The sequence below is a fragment of the Solea solea genome, chromosome 4, assembly GCF_958295425.1.
Source record: "Solea solea chromosome 4, fSolSol10.1, whole genome shotgun sequence".
NCBI lineage: Eukaryota > Metazoa > Chordata > Actinopteri > Pleuronectiformes > Soleidae > Solea > Solea solea.
The window spans coordinates 1,174,762-1,192,864 of record NC_081137.1 but is presented as its reverse complement, the minus strand read 5'-3'; positions in this window follow the sequence as shown (position 1 = coordinate 1,192,864).

Genomic DNA, 18,103 nt, shown 5'->3' with positions numbered 1-18,103 from the left:
CCATTGCGTAGCCCCAGAGAAATAGTGTCGTAAAAAATGAGAAAATCAAATGTTTCTCTTCAGAGAGAAGAGGAGACTCCTTGTTACTGGTATTTAAAGCACAAAGTGCAAAAGTTGCCAACACTGTTTTGCTTTTCAGACATGAAAGGGAAAAACAAATAACAATAACAAATTCCGCTGAGGCGTCGACTTTTCCCCCGTCTTTATTTCACTGACGCCGGCATGTGACGCGTGAGTCCTTGATGAAGTGACATCGACCGGAGAGAAGTGACCGCGCCGGCCTCGCGGCACCGAAACAAACGTCAAATCTGTCAACTTCATCCATCCGTCAAACACACACACAGAAGCCGATCAATCAGAGATATTGATAAACCCCGCCTCTTTTCCATTACTCTGAATGTCAGGGGAAAAAAAGTGCCACCTACATACTGCTCGTGCAATTAATTAAAAATCCCCCGTAAGCGAAACTCCATAATTGACAGAATACGAGCAATCAAGGACATAAAAGCTTTTTATTGTCATTAGCAGGTGTAATTTTGTGTTCACACTTCAATCACGCGATGATTGGCGCCCGTGACGCACGCCACAATCAGCCCTGATTACACACACACTCACGTCACCTGCTGCTGTTTGTGTTTTTTCATATTCCAAACATATTTACCTTAAGTTTACATTTGCATTTCTTTGCCCTAACGATGCACACACACATTTTTGTACATCTTGGGCCGTAGCACCTTCCCACCAAGTTTCGTAAAAAATGAGACTTTGATTAAAACAGTGCTTTTTGGAAAGTGCGTACTTGACGTAAGTGGTGCTTTGTCTCATAGCCATAGCTAACATATTCCAGCTCATTGATAAAATCACCAGGGATGAAAGAAAAAAGAGTGAGACAGAATCAATCATTGCTAAATTCCATTAAGTTGAATCAAACTAATGCTCATGTAACGTCACAACAGAGGAAACAGTGTTGGATATTTGCTCAAACGTCTCCTGTTAAACACTCGATTCATTATTGCGTCTCCTCAGACACTTCGCGGCTGTTAATATTCCAGGTTTTAAACGCTCCATAAAAGAGGAGAGAGAGAAAATCAGAGCACGGCGGATGAGTTACCAGTCGGAGCTCGTCAAGAGCTCCTCACCGAGCTCTCGGAAGCAAAGCGGCTGTTGAAATCTTCTCTGCCATTAAATCAAAAGCTCTTTGAGACTGGCAACCACCAGAGAGCCGTACCTGAAAATGAAGTGCTTTGCCCAAGCGGCGAATGCAAAATTATAACCTCGAGATTAAGACGCGCAGCAGCGGCGGCAGTCAAAGTGACAGGAGACCACGCGCCGGCAGGATTTAACGTGCGCACGGTCTGACAAAAGCTGCGTTAGCTCCGTTCCTCAGACGACTGCAGTAAAACAAGAGATTTGTGAAACGGGGTTTTATCCTTTATACGTCGCGATAACCATGAAGAAATACAGCGGCTGGTGGTGAAGCACGGTCCGACCCTCGCCTATGATCATGCTGGGCTCGCGAGGACTCTTTCTGTGATGGTTTCTTCTCTGCAGACGTTTCCACAAGAGATAGAGCGACTTGTGTCGTAATGCTCCGAGTGTGGACACTCAGAAATGACACGTTTTGTATTTAGACTTAAATTTGCGTTGCGTCCGGTGTGAACGCAGCGTTAGAGAGCGGGTGAGAAGCTCGGTCAGTAGGAAGTCTGGGCTTCTCTGCTCAAGTTGCTGCCCCCGTGACCCTTGACCTTGGACAGACAGTAGAAGTTGGATGGATGGAATTTTTGAGCAGTCATACTTTTATTAAAACTCTGTATTAAAAACATTTAGTTTGGACCAAAGGTACACTGTAGGGATACAATGGAGTGAATGATTGCGACTGTTTGCGACTGAAAAAAGAACTAAATAATTAGATGTTTGATGTTGAGCTAATGCTGCCGCTGCTGCTGCACACAGTGACTAACTGCGCCTCCATTGGCGCGACTGAAAACGAATCGAAACAGATAAGAAAACTATGCCTCTGAGTTGGTTTGTCGTAAATTATTTGCTGAACTGATGCAACACAGAAGAAAGAGATAGAAAAAAAAGTTATGCACACGCTATTTTTTCCTCCCCCCTCAGTGACGGAGACAGACTCTCAACATTCACTAAAAATCCTCTCCGTCGAGCTCGCAGTGGGACATTAGTATTGATCGTGACACAAAAACACACGTACACAGCCTTAAGTGCTGATAGCAGGGATTAGTGCATAGATAGAAGGAGCGTGTGAGAACGTGTGAAAGCAGAGCCGGGGTTTGCTGAGGAACCTCAGTGAGCAGAGAGAAGACAGGTTTACACGGTTTTCTGTGACAGACACTGGAGGGAATAACCCGTCTGCTAAATATTTCACAGGCGCAAGTTTTCTTCCAACTTTATTTAGAGGAACTTTTCACTGAAGTCTGTGGTAAAAAAAAATCTCTTGTTTTCACCGTGCGGCGATGTGGCATCGTAATTCACCTCCATGACTGGAGTTTGACACTGAAACGACTGCATTATCATTATAAATCATTAACATATTAACCCCTATCCGGGAATATGTGCCAGGGATTGGAGTTTTCTAACGCTCTTTTCTCCTGTTCAGTCCAAACATGTGGATGATGTCATATGTCATCATCCACATGTCATAAACAGGAGGGAGCTAAACCACCAAGATACCCAAATATAGATACCTACCTCCCCACCAACCAACCAACCAACCAATTAAACAAGCAAGCAAGCAACCTACCTACAAACCAACCAACCAACTAAACAAGCAAGCAAGCAAGCAACCTACCTACCTACAAACCAACCAACCAACTAAACAAGCAAGCAAGCAACCTACCTACCTACCAACTAAGCAACCCACTAACCAATCAACAAGCAAGACAGCAAACTACCTACTTACCTACCTACCCACCAACCAACCAACCAAGTAATAAGCAACCAAGCAAGCAACCTACCTACCAACTAAGCAAGCAACCAACTAAGCAACCAACCAACCAGCAACCAACCTACCTACCTCAAACTAAGCAACCAACCAACCAACCAACTAAGCAACCAACCAACCAGCAAGCAAACCACCTACCTACCTGCCAAATGTCTCCAGTCTGGATTCTCTCTATAAACCAGACTAGTCACTACCCAAATACAGGATAGATGGATGTTCACCGTGGTGTTACAAAAATATGTCGTCCCTTTCAGGGTGATATGTCAAGGTCAGATCAGAGCAGAGTGAAGGGAAACTGCAGCGTGAAATCATAAGGAAAAAGGTATAAAGGGCAAAGAAAATGGACTTCAAATCACTTTTTTTGAAGCCAGTTTTTATGATGTGATAACGCCTGGTGTCACACTGGTGTCCACGATTATGTGCCACACTTTCGGATTGGGTTAGACAGTCTTTGTTGTCCCTGAGGGGCAGTTGTTCCACCCTGAGCCATGTGACTTCAGACATCTGTGTGATTCGTCCTCCTGACGTGAGCAAACGTCCTCGCTCTGTGTGCAGAGTTTGCCGAGGGGTCGCCCAGGACGACCTCAGCTCTCTCCTGAAAGAAACGGCCAAGGTCAATCAAGTCGATGCCGACAATGTTCCTGCGAAAGCTTTCGAATCATGTTGCAGCCTGTCCTTGTCTCCACTGTGAGGTGGTCAAACACAACACATCATTAAACTGACTCGATAAAAGAGGCAGAAAACATTTTTAAGTCTCGCTCTTGCGAATGTTATCAATCGCAATCGGATAAATAACGTCAAAGATCTGAACGCGCTGATCCGGAACAGCCCATTCGGAAAAACAGAGTAATAAGTGACAGTGAAGTTGGTCTCTGGATGAGAGAAAAACAAAACTCAGCTGATGTCCTTTGCTGTTCCTTTGCTTCAACATAAACAAACTCTCTGTGGAATCGAGGTCCAAACGTCACTGCTGACAAACGGCCAGTCAGTCCCAACAAAAAGAGACTCTTCCTCACACAGAGTCTGATGTGCTCCAAAAAAACACCACTGTCAAAAACTGGGGGCTCTAAAGAAGTATGGATCTTTTTGTTCCTTTTCATGGTTCTGAAGATTTGTCATCGATCCTTCCTCTTCCTTCTAAAAGCTTTTTTTTTCCTCTTTGTGCGACATTTTCTCGGGTCGTTCTCAGCCGTGAAGGAACAAAAAGATCATCACTGTCAATAATAAAAAAGGTCCAACGTTTTTGACTAGACCTGTTTGTTATTCCCCGATTTTCATCTTTTAACCCATTGTGTGTCTAGAACCTTCAGAGTCCTCATGTCTTTCATAAAGTGTGTTTGATGACGTTCAAATTCACGACAATTATACAACTCTTGGTTGCAGGCGCTGAATTGTTACCACAGATGGGCAAAAGAAAACAATGTGTGGTACCTTCGTGGACTTTGATGTTCTACATGAAAACTTAAAACTCATAGAAAACACTCTGGGGTTGAAATTTCTAACAGTGTGAATGTGAGACATTTCAGAGAAATTTCATGCCCCTCGAGACAAACTGTGTGTGTGATGTTGGGCTGCATAAATCAAATTGAGTTGACTTGAAACACTGGTTAAACTGATGTGATACGACATGAATTACATTTTATAAGAAAGTAAAAATAGTCAACAAAACAAGCTGGCCATTTTTTTTGTCTCTAGCACATTTAAATGTGTTATCTATCTATCTATCTATCTATCTATCTATCTACTAAGCAACCCACCAAGCAACCAACCAACCAAGCAACCGACCAAGCAACCAATTAATTAATTACCTACCTACCTATAGGGCAGACCAACCACAGGCAATAGGAATAGCGATAAATTAGAATTAAAGTTTTATTTGTAATTTTAATGATTGATGACATGTTCAAACATGTTAATAACAGGATAATAAACATACATCACAGTCTCACCTGCATCTTCAAACACAGCCTTCTCTCCCTCTGTTTTCCTCCTCATCACACCATGACTCTTTCTCCACACAGCAAAAAACCCCTGAATTATTCCCTCTTCTTTGCCTTGTGTTTGGCTTTGACAGGCTGTGAGTGCGACCCTGCAGTGGCTCAACACACTCATGCACAACATGTCACTCTTGCTGCTGCTGCTGCTGCTGCTGCTGCTGCTGTCACTGTTATTTTTAAGCCCATTCTGTTGATTTAACACTCAGGCTACACTTGTTTTTCTAAACCCGTCGTCGCCCACGAGCATTTACTCTGCAGACTCAAACACTGACTCTGTGTTTTCTTGAACTCTCACCACAGGTGCAACGCAGCTGCAGGAGCCAGACGCCCGTCACTGCTTTGCAGCGTTTCTTACCTTCATGTGCCTCGTCTTCTCACTCCCCCTTCACATTCACTCTCTGAGTCTTTTGTGGCCTTCAGGAGTGCGAGAGAAGGGACCAGCGCCGAGGAGAAAATGGTTTGGCCTCAGGCATTGTCTCCAGCTCCCACTGCCTGTTCTGACTGCACTCAGCACATCCTAATCGCAGACCTTGAAGAGGCACAAATGGTCACATACCCGTGGCTGTCCCCGAGGGGAAGGCGTGGTTGAGCTCTAAAGGAAAAAACGACAAAGCAGAAAGTCGAAAAAGATGAAACGCAGATGAGAAAGAAAAGTTTATCTAAGAGATCTAAAGTGAGAGAGAGAGAGTGGTGTAGAGATACATTTTGTTAACAAGGTCATTCCAGCAAACTGATATTCGTTATGATTACATAAGTGTGTAACCAATCATTACATTATTACAACAAAATAAAAAAGAACAAAATAGAGGTTATTTTGTCCCACAGTCGTCTGGAAAAGTTCATCAGTGTTTGTCAAACCTGGACACAAACGATGTCATCAAATGTCTTGTTTTCAAATGATTTGTGGGTCGTGGTAACGAGTGTAAATACAGGTCTCTACGGTGTGGTTGTCCACAAGCGGTAAAGTGGTGGTCATGTGACCATGCTCGACCAATAAGGTGGCAGTTTTTTGGAAACACAATCTATCCATCCATCCATCTTCTACCGCTTTCAATCTCGGAAAATAGTAGCAAAGACCAATCAACCAACCCACCTACCTACCAATCAACCAACCCACCTACCTACCAACCAACCAACCAACCAACCTACCTACCTACCAACCAACCAAGCAACCTACCTACCAATCAACCAACCCACCTACCTACCAACCAACCAACCAACCAGCCAACCCACCTACCTACCAACCAACCAACCAACCAACCAACCTACCTACCTACCTACCAACCAACCAAGCAACCTACCTACCAATCAACCAATCAACCAAGCAACCTAACTACCTTCCGACCTACCAACCAACCTACCTACCAACCAACCAACCACCCAACCAAGCAGGTTGTTGGATGATATTAATAAAATAAGAATAAAATAGTCCTTAAGTATCGTAACGACAGCGAGCGCTCCCACAGACCCAGAGAACGTCCGTTTTCGAATATGCTGGTGTTTTGGGACTTGTGTGTGTTTTCGGTGTTGCGTCGTTTTGTTTCAGTGTGTTTCTGGACATCAAGCTCTGAAAGTGTGAAATGTGTACAAATGGAAGACATCTTAGGAAAAAGAAAACCTCAGAACTGAAACTCAAGTTCACACATCAAAAACAGTCTGAGTTAAATCTACCAGTCTCATGAGTATCACATGTTCTTAAGTTAATTCATTCATCCATTCATGTGAGATTCGTCGACTGGCAGTGATTCAGGGCCTTTTCTTCCAGCACAGCGATGCCGATGCTCTCCCTCCACAGACTCACGCCACCAGACGTGTCCTCCCCTGGAGCGAGTCGTGTCCTCATTCCGACGACCGACCGCGCGACAGCCGCACCTGCAGAGAGCGAGCGGAGCGGGACACGCGCCGCACCTCCGACAGATGTGCTCGGGTCAGGGCGGTGCATCATTCACGCGGCGGGGGCTGCGGGTTTCTCACCGGCGTGAAGACGAGGCGTCAAAAAGGCAGGAGAGTGAGACGCAGGCACACGGCAGTGCAGAGGGAAGATCAGAGATGGAAGGATGAGAGAGGAGGAGGAGGAGGAAGGGCATAGGTGCACGCAACACAGATAAAAAGAGGCACAGCGGAGGAGTCTTAGGAGGGAGGGAGGAAGGATGGATGATGAAGAGCGGATTTAGACGGAGATGGAGACGGGGAAAAGTCATGGAGCGATGATGACAAGAGCAGCGGGGGAGGAGAGAAAACACTGGAATCTGTGATATGCTTATAAAAATACATAAAACAAGAAACACTCACGAGATCACAGGCTTCTCCACAGAGGCCTAAACACGTGGATCTGTGTAGAACTTTACCCGCTGACAGCGGTTAGCGTCTGACATAAACACCACAACACTCACACTGATCTGCTGCGACGTCGCTGAGATAAACACACGTGAACCACGTTACACTTCAGATCAGATGAAACTTCGTCTCATCCCTCATTCTCACACCAAGTTTTATTCAAATCCGATACGTTTTGACGGAGATACGAGATCGCCCGAAACTGTGAAGATGTCACAACAGTTGTACACATTGGTTCAATGGGACTGAACCATGTTGACATTAAATTGCCACCAAATCCATAATCTGGATCAGATCCAGATGAAACTTGGTCTGTTGGTAGAATGTCAGATTCTGCATACACATACCAAATTTAAATCAAATCCGATACATTTTGACAGAGATATGAGATACGCTTTAACAGTTTTTCCCATTATATTAGATGGGGATTTCTTGAAAAGTTGATGTAACATATGTAAGTCGTTTCCTTTCTTTCACAAACAGCTAATATATTATTAATCTAATAGATTATTCATTGATTACTACATTCCTTGAATTTGGGAGCAGGTTTGGACCCAAATGCAGGAGAGGTGAAATATTTATGAAATGAAAACTAGAAAAACCAAAGCAACCAAAGACCAAAGAACAAAAATGTCCAAAAAGACAAATCAAGACAGAATTGGACAGAGGACACAACAAAAGACAAATACACCACATAATTACTGGCAAATCCATAATCTGGATCAGATGGTATCTGATTCTTTAAACATCTACCAAATGTTGATCAAATCAAATCCAAGTTTGGACGAAGATCTGATTTTATTTTGACACTTTTTTGGAAATATGGTCACATGGGTTTATTCTCATCAAAATTTAGGTCATCACCTGGAAACATGGGTAATTAAGAGCGGCGCGTTAGCCTGAGCTTAAACTCTGTATAAACTCCGTCAGGTGATTGTCCTGAGCGAGCCTCCTTCCTCCGCCTCTCCTCCACATTCAAACAACATGAATGAATAACGAGCGCTAACGGAGAGACAAAGAGGCTTCGAACAAAGAAGGATTGGAATAAAACGGCGGGTGTTTGTGAGCGAGGGAGGGAGGGAGGGAGGGAGGGGCGGGTGCGTCTGAAAAGCCCGAACTGAGACGCGGAACATACGGACGCGGCGATAACGCGGCACAGCAGCAGAACTCACGGGCGCCTTGATATGTAAATGTGCTTCTTGCGGTATGAATGTTTGATGGCGACGAGGGCCAACAAAGCATGAAATATACATGACAACTTCAGGCATTGTGTGTTGGAGAAGAAGAAGCAGAGGTGTGAGGCACACACACACACACAGAGACAGTGGTTCAGCCTCGGGTCAGAAAGTAAAGGAATTTGGAGGAAAAAGACGACGGAAGTTTTCTGTAAAGTGTCCGTCTAACATTTTCTGTCTAGTTTTTATTCGTTGATGAAAGTATCGTCGGTAGATTTCCTCGTTTTTGTCACACCAGCGTTATTTTTATTGACGTAAACGTCTCGTTTTCGTCTGTGAAAAAAGGTTTTGTCGTAGTTTTCGTCAACAAAATGTGGGTGGAGCCAGTGTAGCTCCACCCTGACCGTACCGGACCGTACCATTTTACTCTGGTAGCCAAAAGGAGGGACGTGCCAAAGAGTGGAACACTCAGGGCTGGTTGTTCTGGTATTCGTCCCAATGGAAACAGCTGTTTATGTTTATATTTAAACGGGTTGCAGTGTTTTTCTTACGTTAAAGTTATATTTTTACGTCACTCTTGACTGTCCTGCACCGATAAACTCGAGCTGATTACTCGACGACTAAATGAATCGTAGACAAACTTTTTATTTCTTAAACGTGAACATTTTCTTTGTTTCTTTGCTCCATAAAAACGAAGACATTCGAGAACGTCATCATTCCAGAGTTTGACAAACACTGATCGACAGTTTTTAATGTTTTTCTGACATTTTATGCACCAAGCGATTAGTCGATTAATCGGACGGATGAATCGACGATGAAAATAATCGTTAGTTGCAGTTAGTTGCTCCACAATCAACCAAAAAGAGTTAGTGATTGTGTCACAGAGCAGCAGCAGCTGCATGTGTTTCCCGTCCATAAGACGCTGCGATTAGAAGGAGATGTTTTCTCTTGACTCTTAGAAACACGCTCATTAGCCGACGGCGAGACACAAAGTCGGACTTTTTGAAAGCAGGCTTTGCTGTGAAGCCTCTGGGGAACGATAAGAGGAGAATTATTAATGTTTGTACAACAGCCTCATATTCTCTGAATATTTCCTCATATTACGCTTGGATTTGAGATAAAAAAAAAAAAAAATGATGGCTGTGTCCCAGAGTTCCATTAGCATTTGGACTTTCAGGGTGGATCAGATGATGTATAAGCAGGGGCCTGGGTTGTTATTTCCTCATAAGTGGTAAAAAAAAAAAAAAAAATAGAATAAGAAGGAGCTTGAAGTGTGTGTTTGTTGTCTAAGAAAGAGAATTTTACAGCATCTGTGTGTGTGTGTGTGTGTGTCTCTTTCTCTGTTCTTGAACCTGAAGCTGCTCCGCAGGGCCACAAACCAATTAACCCATCTGCACCACTGTGGGGCTCTGACTCGTGTGACAAGCTCCGCGGTGCCAAAATACATAATGGCCGTCAGCTCGGGGGTGCAGAGGGAGCAGCACAGAGGAGAGAAACAAACCGCGCGGCTCAGGATGCAGAGGACAGATTGTTCTGCTGTGGAGAGACGAGGACAATGTGACACCAGGGAATCGCGCAGTGCTGCCGAGGCTCACTTTCACATTCTCTGCACCTTCACTGTGAGTTTGGAGAAAGCGATGACGGCAAACATTAGCAGAGCAACAATTCTCACACTTTAACTTTTGGGCTGGGGTTCACTTTGGGCACTGTCTCCTCAGTCCTGGTCCTTGTAGGACGTTGTAGGTGTTTGGGATTAGTGGGTTACATGGCATATTGCCTGTTTTTGGGCTGTGGGAGGAAGCCGGAGAACCTGGAGAAAACCGACGCACACACGGCACTGCAAAGGCAAGAGCGCTAACCACTACACCAACTGTGCAGCCCTGTATTATTGTCATGATCAGTATAATTTTAATCAACAATCTCTATCCCATTTCTTCCTTTCACCACAACCTGTCTTGGCAGATGCTGCACATTGTTGAGTCTGGTTCTGGCACAGATTTCTTCACTGATGCCTCTCATGTTTGCTCATTGTGTGGATTGTTGGGTTTTTCTTCTCTCTATAACGTTGTGAAGGTTTTTGCCTTAACCCTTTAACGCCTAGCTTCAAAATGATCATTTTCATTTTAACCAGAAAAAAAGGGCCAAGAAAATGCGCTTTTGCCCTTTTTTTCCAGAACAACTTTCAATACATGTCAGTTATTTACAATGTACTGCATGTTACAATAGAGAGTTTTCGATCTCTGTTGTTTTATTCTTTTCAAAGAATAATAATTCTTTTGCCAAACACAGCCGCGTGTTTGGCTGCAGGCCGTCAGGACTTCTGTCAGGAAACACTTTAGCTGAATGTGCCGGTCTGTGTGCTCAGGGTTTTCTGCAGACCTGAACACAGTGAAGAGATCCACCGCTGTTTCGGCGCCGCACGTTTGTAATCCGTTTGAAGGGTGGCACTCTGTTAAAGGTGAACAAATATTCAGCGCCAGGCGCCTGGGTAAACACGTTAAGCCCTGGAAAACATGAGGAGCTTAGAACAGCGGCACATCCTCGCCGCTGCTGAGAATAAAGATGAAAGAAGACGAAGAAGAAGAAGACGAAAGTGTGCCGAACGACTTTAAAGAACGGCCGTCTGGAGACAGAAAGACCTTTAAGTGCAAGGAGGATGCTCGGCAATGAAAAACACGGACTGAAACACACAGAGACAGAACTTAAGAGCCCTGTTTGTGTCTTTACCATGTCACCATGGCAACGCTACAGCAAATGCAATAAAAAAACAAAATTCTAAACCCAAAATGTGACTTTCTGTCCTCACTGACTGAACACGTGTCAGGAATGTTCTGATGATTCTCGACTTCAGTCACATCTGAGTACCGATGATCATTAATGACTGCAAATGAGCAGTAACCATGGCAACGCAAGCTCCGAGCAGATCGCAGAGAGTCCCGAGCCCGTCCTCGGGTCCGATCACATGAAACCGCATTCCGACATCGCAGTTTTGAGGACACGCGTCTGCATTCCTGAGCTTCCACAAACCAAAATGACGAAGTTTTAGCAATTTCTTTTTGACGCAAAGATTCACATCAAATCACTTAAATCGTGTGAATTTACAATCAAAATAGTTAATAGTCCATCAAAACAGCAATAGCTGTGATGGAGATCAGCCGAGAGGAGGCTAATCATTAGCTTACAGCACTAATACATTTGTAAGAACCCTTTTCTTGCAGTTGTTTCCCTGCAACTGTCAGAGTCAGTAAAAGCACGACTTAGCTGTCAGCAGATGAATGAATGGATGAATGAACCGCAGCGATTAGCGCGTGGACAAAAAACAGGTTGAGGGGAAAATTGTGGGGAGGTCATCAGCGAGTGGGGGGGGGGGCGTCGACGGGGCGATGATGAAAGTGCAGAAGAGCGATGATTTATGCAGGTGGAAGAAAAGATGTCAGGCAGACAGATGAATGGCCCAAGTGCGAGGAATAATAACGTCGTTCTATTACGTCCACACACTGACTTTGTACCAGGTTTATGTTTCATTAGAATCATTTCACCCAGGAACATAGTTCTGAGCGATGACTCTCACGTTTGTTTCAGTGGAAACGAAACAAAAGAAACAGACGCAACAATGTTTTTCTGCTGTAAAAGTTACTGTCATACGCACCAATGCAAAAACAGCAACAGCAAGTTAGCATAAATAATTTAGAATAAACTTAAACTTGAATTAAGTGCAGGAGACGAAACTGTTGTTGGCGTATGCACAGGAACAACAGCATAAATATACAATTCTAGAATGAATGTTGTGTATAACAAACAAAGCTGGAGTTTAAAAGCCTGTGCAAGTAATAAAGTTTAGAATCAAAAATAGAAGGAAAAATAAAAAAATCTGAATATAAACTCGTGTACGGCAGCTAACTTTGTTGTTTGTTTGTGGTGTAAACTGTAACTTCAAGAAACTTAGCCTGAATATTAGAATTGTAAATAAAAACCAGACTGGAAACCTGGTGCAGGAGAAGAAACCGTCAATTTTGCTATAAAACTGTTGAAACTGCAGAAAAACAACAGTGATTTAGCTTCAAATACAATTATTTAGAATTAAAGAACGACTTAAAAAAGGTGCAGGAGCAGAAACCTGAGTTTTAAGAGTCCTGATTATGAGCCCTGGTGTACACCAGCTAACTTTGCTGTAAAAGTGGTACAAACTGTAACTATTAGCATATTATGCACAATTATATGAGACTTAGCATAAATATTAAAATTGTGAATGAAGATGAGACTGAAAGACAGGCTAATGTTGTCGTGGAGACGTGAAAACAAACGTGATTTCAACATTTTATTGAGATTTAGCTGAAAAAAATCAATCAACTTGGACTTAAATAAAGTCAAGGAGAAGAAACCTAAGTTTAAAATGAATGAGTCGATTATAAACCCTTGTGTTAAACTGTTATAATAGTTACTATAATAATATAACTGTTATAAATAAGTGTTAAAAGTTCAAGTTTCTCGTGTGAACACAGAGAAATGAAGAAAAGATGGACATTATTAGATCATTAGACGTGATGAAGTGATGAAATGAGCAATTCATTAACGCAGAGATTTACTCACCCTGTCATCATGTCTGATTATCACACACACACACACACACACACACACACACACACACCGGCGGTTTAACAACGATTTGGTTTCGCTGTAAATTTAACGAACGACCTTTGTTTCAAGGTCAAATGAAAATCAGCGTCGTCCAGAAAAAGCTTTAAAGAGAAACTGAGCCGCTTCATTACGCCGTTAACTTTTATTTCCATAGTTCCACTCGTTGCTTTTATTGCGTTTTATGATGTTATAATTACACCGGACTGCCCGCGGTAATCGCTGAGACGCTGGAGCGCCGTGCCGGCGCGCCGCCGCGCCACCGTGCCGCGTCTCCACAGACACGAGTATTAATGGTACACTAAATCTGAGCGGTCACATGATCCAGCGAGTATGTCACCAAGCCAAAAATCCAACAGGCTGAATATTTAAATAGTACATTCAACTTGGAAGGTTTCCTTCTTCCTTTCAAAATAAGAGCCACTGACTTCAAACTGTCGCTGTATGAGTTCATTCTGTAAAAATAAAACATTTTATTGTCATTCCTCATCAGAATTTAAGTTATAAGACACATAAATATTCTGTCCTGAGATATTTAAGAGGGGTATGGTCTGGTTTAGAGGGGCACAGTCTGGTTTAGAGGGGTATAGTCTGGTTTAGAGTGGTAAAGTCTGGCCTCGACTCATTTATAATCCGGGGTTAAAACGGCCTAGGCCATACGATACCTGGGGTATAATCTATCATAGGCCACTTTAACCCCAGGTTTTTTCTGGTCAGGGGTTAATTTGGTCTGTTACACCTGGTTCTACACAGCCTGAGTGTGTTTCCTCCCTCATTTGTTCATATTTGTGTGATCGTGATGCACTTTTGTGTGTGTCCATGAACCCCTCTGAAGATCCACCCCACACACACACACACACACACGCAGACGGAGTAATTACGGCCACAGAGACGCAGCGCGACGCCGCGCGTCCTCTGCTCTTAAGCTACTTATTTTCACCCTGCAGCTAAATTACCACCCTTCACATGCTTCCTGTCAGGGTTTAACTGTGTAAACAAAAACCCACTCTGTCTGTCTCTCTGTCTGACTGGCTGTCTGACTGACTGTCTGTCTGTCTGTCTGTCGAGCTTCCTCAGGAGATAACGCCGCTGCCGGCGTCTCCTGAGAATCTCTCCACCCTCGTCCCCCGGAGTGTGTGCAGTGGACGACTGTATTTCAGTGTGACCTCAATCTGTTGTTTACATATTTTTTAAAAAATGTGTGTCGTATTAACTTTGCTTGTTTATTAATTTATTATTTTACAGTTCTGCAAAAGCCCACAAGATGTTTTTTTAGGGGTGTTTTCATATTTTACATTAAGCCTCTTATTCAGAAATTCTTGCCTTCTCTTCATTAAATCTGAACATAAACTTTGGTTATTAGACCTAATGTGTACAATCAGATATGGAAGATATATGGATTAATGTAGCTTAAACTCAAGCCCAGCGTTAAAACTGCTGATTCTAACGGCGACATCTGTCCGCTGACATGTTTTGGCTCGAGTCTCTTCATCAGCAGTCGCCGCGAGGCCGAGCGTCAGATGCCCCGCACTTCAAAAAGTCAAAATTGGAAAGAGAGAGGGAGAGAGAAGGAGATGTGGACGCCCCGCGGACAGCAGACGCCACTCTCCGGTCCTAACGAAGCGGCTTGTGTGTGAAGTCATGGCAGACTGCGGCTAATGATGAGGCTTCGTTAGGTGAGGGAGGAAGACGAGGGGTGAGTCGACTTCACAGCTCATGGTTAGTTAGGTGAGAGGAGGCAAGGAGGCGAGTGAAGGACGGAAGTAGAGAGAGAGAGAGAGAGAGAAATCAGGTGGGGAAGGTAATGAGACGTGTGATTGAAAGAGAGACTTTACTACAGGGGAAGGAAAAAGTAAAAATGAACCTCGTATTTCACGGCGTAACGAGAGATTTCCACGTTATTTCTGAAAAAAAACAGCGTAGCAACATAAAACAGAAATTCAACACAAGTGAGATTAACGGTAAAAGAAGCAAGTGTTTGAGTTGTTCCGAGTTCCAACTACAAATGGAACGTGCAATTATTGCGATTAATGTCACTTCCTGGTTCGTCAATAAGCTAGCCTGTTGTGTAATTCGTCCTACGTGTTCTTGTCCTCCCCGAACTTTGACGTATAAACCGCAGCACAAACAACGCGATGGCGTGGTGAGAACGTACACGACGAGGGAAGATGACCCCACTTTTAGAAACGCGAGCCGTCTCACCCCATTTCACAGTTCGATTTTCTCAACAGGAAACAAACTAATACACACTAGCTTATAGAGAGAGGTGCAGCGCCACCTATGGAGGCGGAGTCAGACGTACACGGCCAAAAAAATTAGATTTTTCTCTTTGTGTATACTCGGACGCGGCGATTGCCCGTCTTAGTCGGATTACGGGCGTTAACCTTTAGTGGGAAAAATACACAACTCCTTATATGGACGCCCTGTGTGTGTGTGTGTGTGTGTGTGTGTGTGTGCGTTTATAGGTCACATATTCAGGCTGTTGAGTCAAAATTAGAATTAATTTTATATCACATTTTTTTAGTCACAATAATTGTGCAGAAGTCACAAAATTAGAGCGTTTTACAATCCGATTTTAAACATTTTGAGTACTTTTTTGCTCAGGTGTGTGTTACTGATACTGCAGGATCCTGACGCGCGAGTGTACCACATGCTTTAGCCCTACTAACCTCCAAATGTCAGACCCCGCCCCCCCCCGAGACTCAAGTGTTATAAAATCCGCCGTCAGTCTTGTTGAAAATTCTATTATTTCTATTATTTTTGGGTCATTTTCATTTTCAAAGTCAAGCGACTGTGACAAACACAGGAGGAAACGCTGCCGTCACACGCTTCAATGTTTCCATTTTTGCGGCAAAGTGGTGTCACCCTGTGTGTGTGTGTGTGTGTGTGAAGCGATGTCATGTTCATATTCACATTTACATGACTTGATTAATTACGGCGGCGAGGGCGGGCGGAGGGAGCACGGCTGAGTGTTCGGCGTCATTACCTCCACCTTGATTCAAACGAAGGTGGAGGAAACTCATTACCTCTTTGTGTGTCTTTGTGGAGCCACGGTGTTTGTGTGTTTACGGGGCCGCGGTGTTTGTGTGTTTACGGGGCCGCGGGGTACGTGCGGCTGTTTACAAACGCAGGCCCTGCCATCTGTAGCCACTGCGGCACAGAGGGAACAGGGAGGGAACAGGGAGGGAACAGGGAGGGAACAGGGAGCCGCGGCTGCGGCTGCTTCCCATAATGCACGTTATGTTATAATTGCTCCTTCAGAAAAAAGCTCTGTCGTTACAAAACTTCAGCTCCGTGTTTTTCTGCGATACAGAAAATGGGAAAAAGTCTCTTTTCTCTCTCTCCTTTGGTTTTTGTCTCTCAGACACAAAGTGGTGATTATTATCATTTCTGGTTAATTGGATATAATTTTGGAGACAAGAGACATCCGTCCACCTCCCGAGGAACGAGCCCTCATTAGCATATGTAACGGTTCAAGTAGACGCCGAGGCTTTGCGCTAATAAGGTCATTGTACACACGTGCGCGCATGCACGCACACGCGCCATCATCTCCTAATTAACCGTTTATCACCTGTGAAAGAGACGAGGATAAGGAGCCGGGCACAGGCGTCGTTTTTATGCTTCAATAGCTTCTCCCCGGTGAGCATGAAAAGACTCGGACGACGATGATGATGAGGAAGATGAGGATGATGAGGGGAGACGTGAGTAAAATAGAGTCCTGGTTTCATCACACTGGCTCATTAATGTTTGTTAAAAACTGTCAGTCCTGTGATCTGTTCAACCACGTCTCTACGTCAAAGTATGGCGACGCGATAGTCGAGGACAACTTCCTTTTGTTGCCATGGTTACTCAAAATGCTCAGAAAAGACACGACACACCAAACTCTGTTATATCTGTTTGGTTAAAGTCTATTTCAAGGTATATTTTTTTTAATGTGTTACTCAAAAAACAGAGATTGTGTATATGAAAATATGCTGACTCAACACCAGGGGGCAAACTTCACTAGTAGCAATAAGAGCTCAGTTTTTTTTGGGGGGGGGTCTATAATAAAATTAGCTTCTCACTTCTAACGTCAGTAAACACGAGAGTTTCAGCTCTCGTTGCAGAATAATAGGCGTGTACAGCCGCGTGATTGACAGCTGCTATCATCCAATAGGAGCCTGGTGGGAGGGGACAACTCTAGAATTCCAATTGCAAAACCTCAACGTGGCTTAAGACATGTATAAAAAAGAGAGTAAAATCTCCATGTGAGTCATTTAAGAAGTGATAAAAGGAAAAAGCCATTTGACCACTGGAAACTGGACGTTTGTAAACCACTCGCTCTCCTGAACCAAACTCCATAGAGAAAATCAGTGATTTAACGTCACAGCACACAGGAGTCATTGAGCTACTGCTGCCTCCATCACAAAGTTTAAATGTCTTATTTTGTAAAATTCGGCATTTGAAATCCTTTGTTCAGATTTACCTCAGTGGCACAAAGTGACCACACGAGGCAGCAGCGGACCAGCAGCTCCTGTGTCCCTGTGAGCTAAAATCGCTGATTTTCTCTATGGACTTTGGTGTGGGAGAGTCAGCGGTTCACAAACGTCAGTATTGTCAGTATATATAATACAAACAATATGTTTGTATTATATGTTGTATATAAGCCATGTTATGTGACAAAAACTGGTTGGTTTTTACAAAAAATCGTCCTGCATGTATGTTTCAGAGAGCACTGCACACAGCAGAGCGAGAGAGAGAGAGAGAACACTTTTTCTGTCGCCCACACAGACGGCAATTAGGAACATAGAACTTTGTATGTGTTGCTCCCAAAAACCCTGGCTTTGCTCAGTTGTCTCTGGCAAAATTGGAAATATTGTGATATCAGATCACGCCGCTGCATATAAACATTGACGTTGAACCTAAAAATATTAGAGTACAGACCCCGGCACTGGAGGCAGAATCCTTTCATGTTAAAAGATCATAAATTTATGGATTATTTTTTCATCAGGATTCAA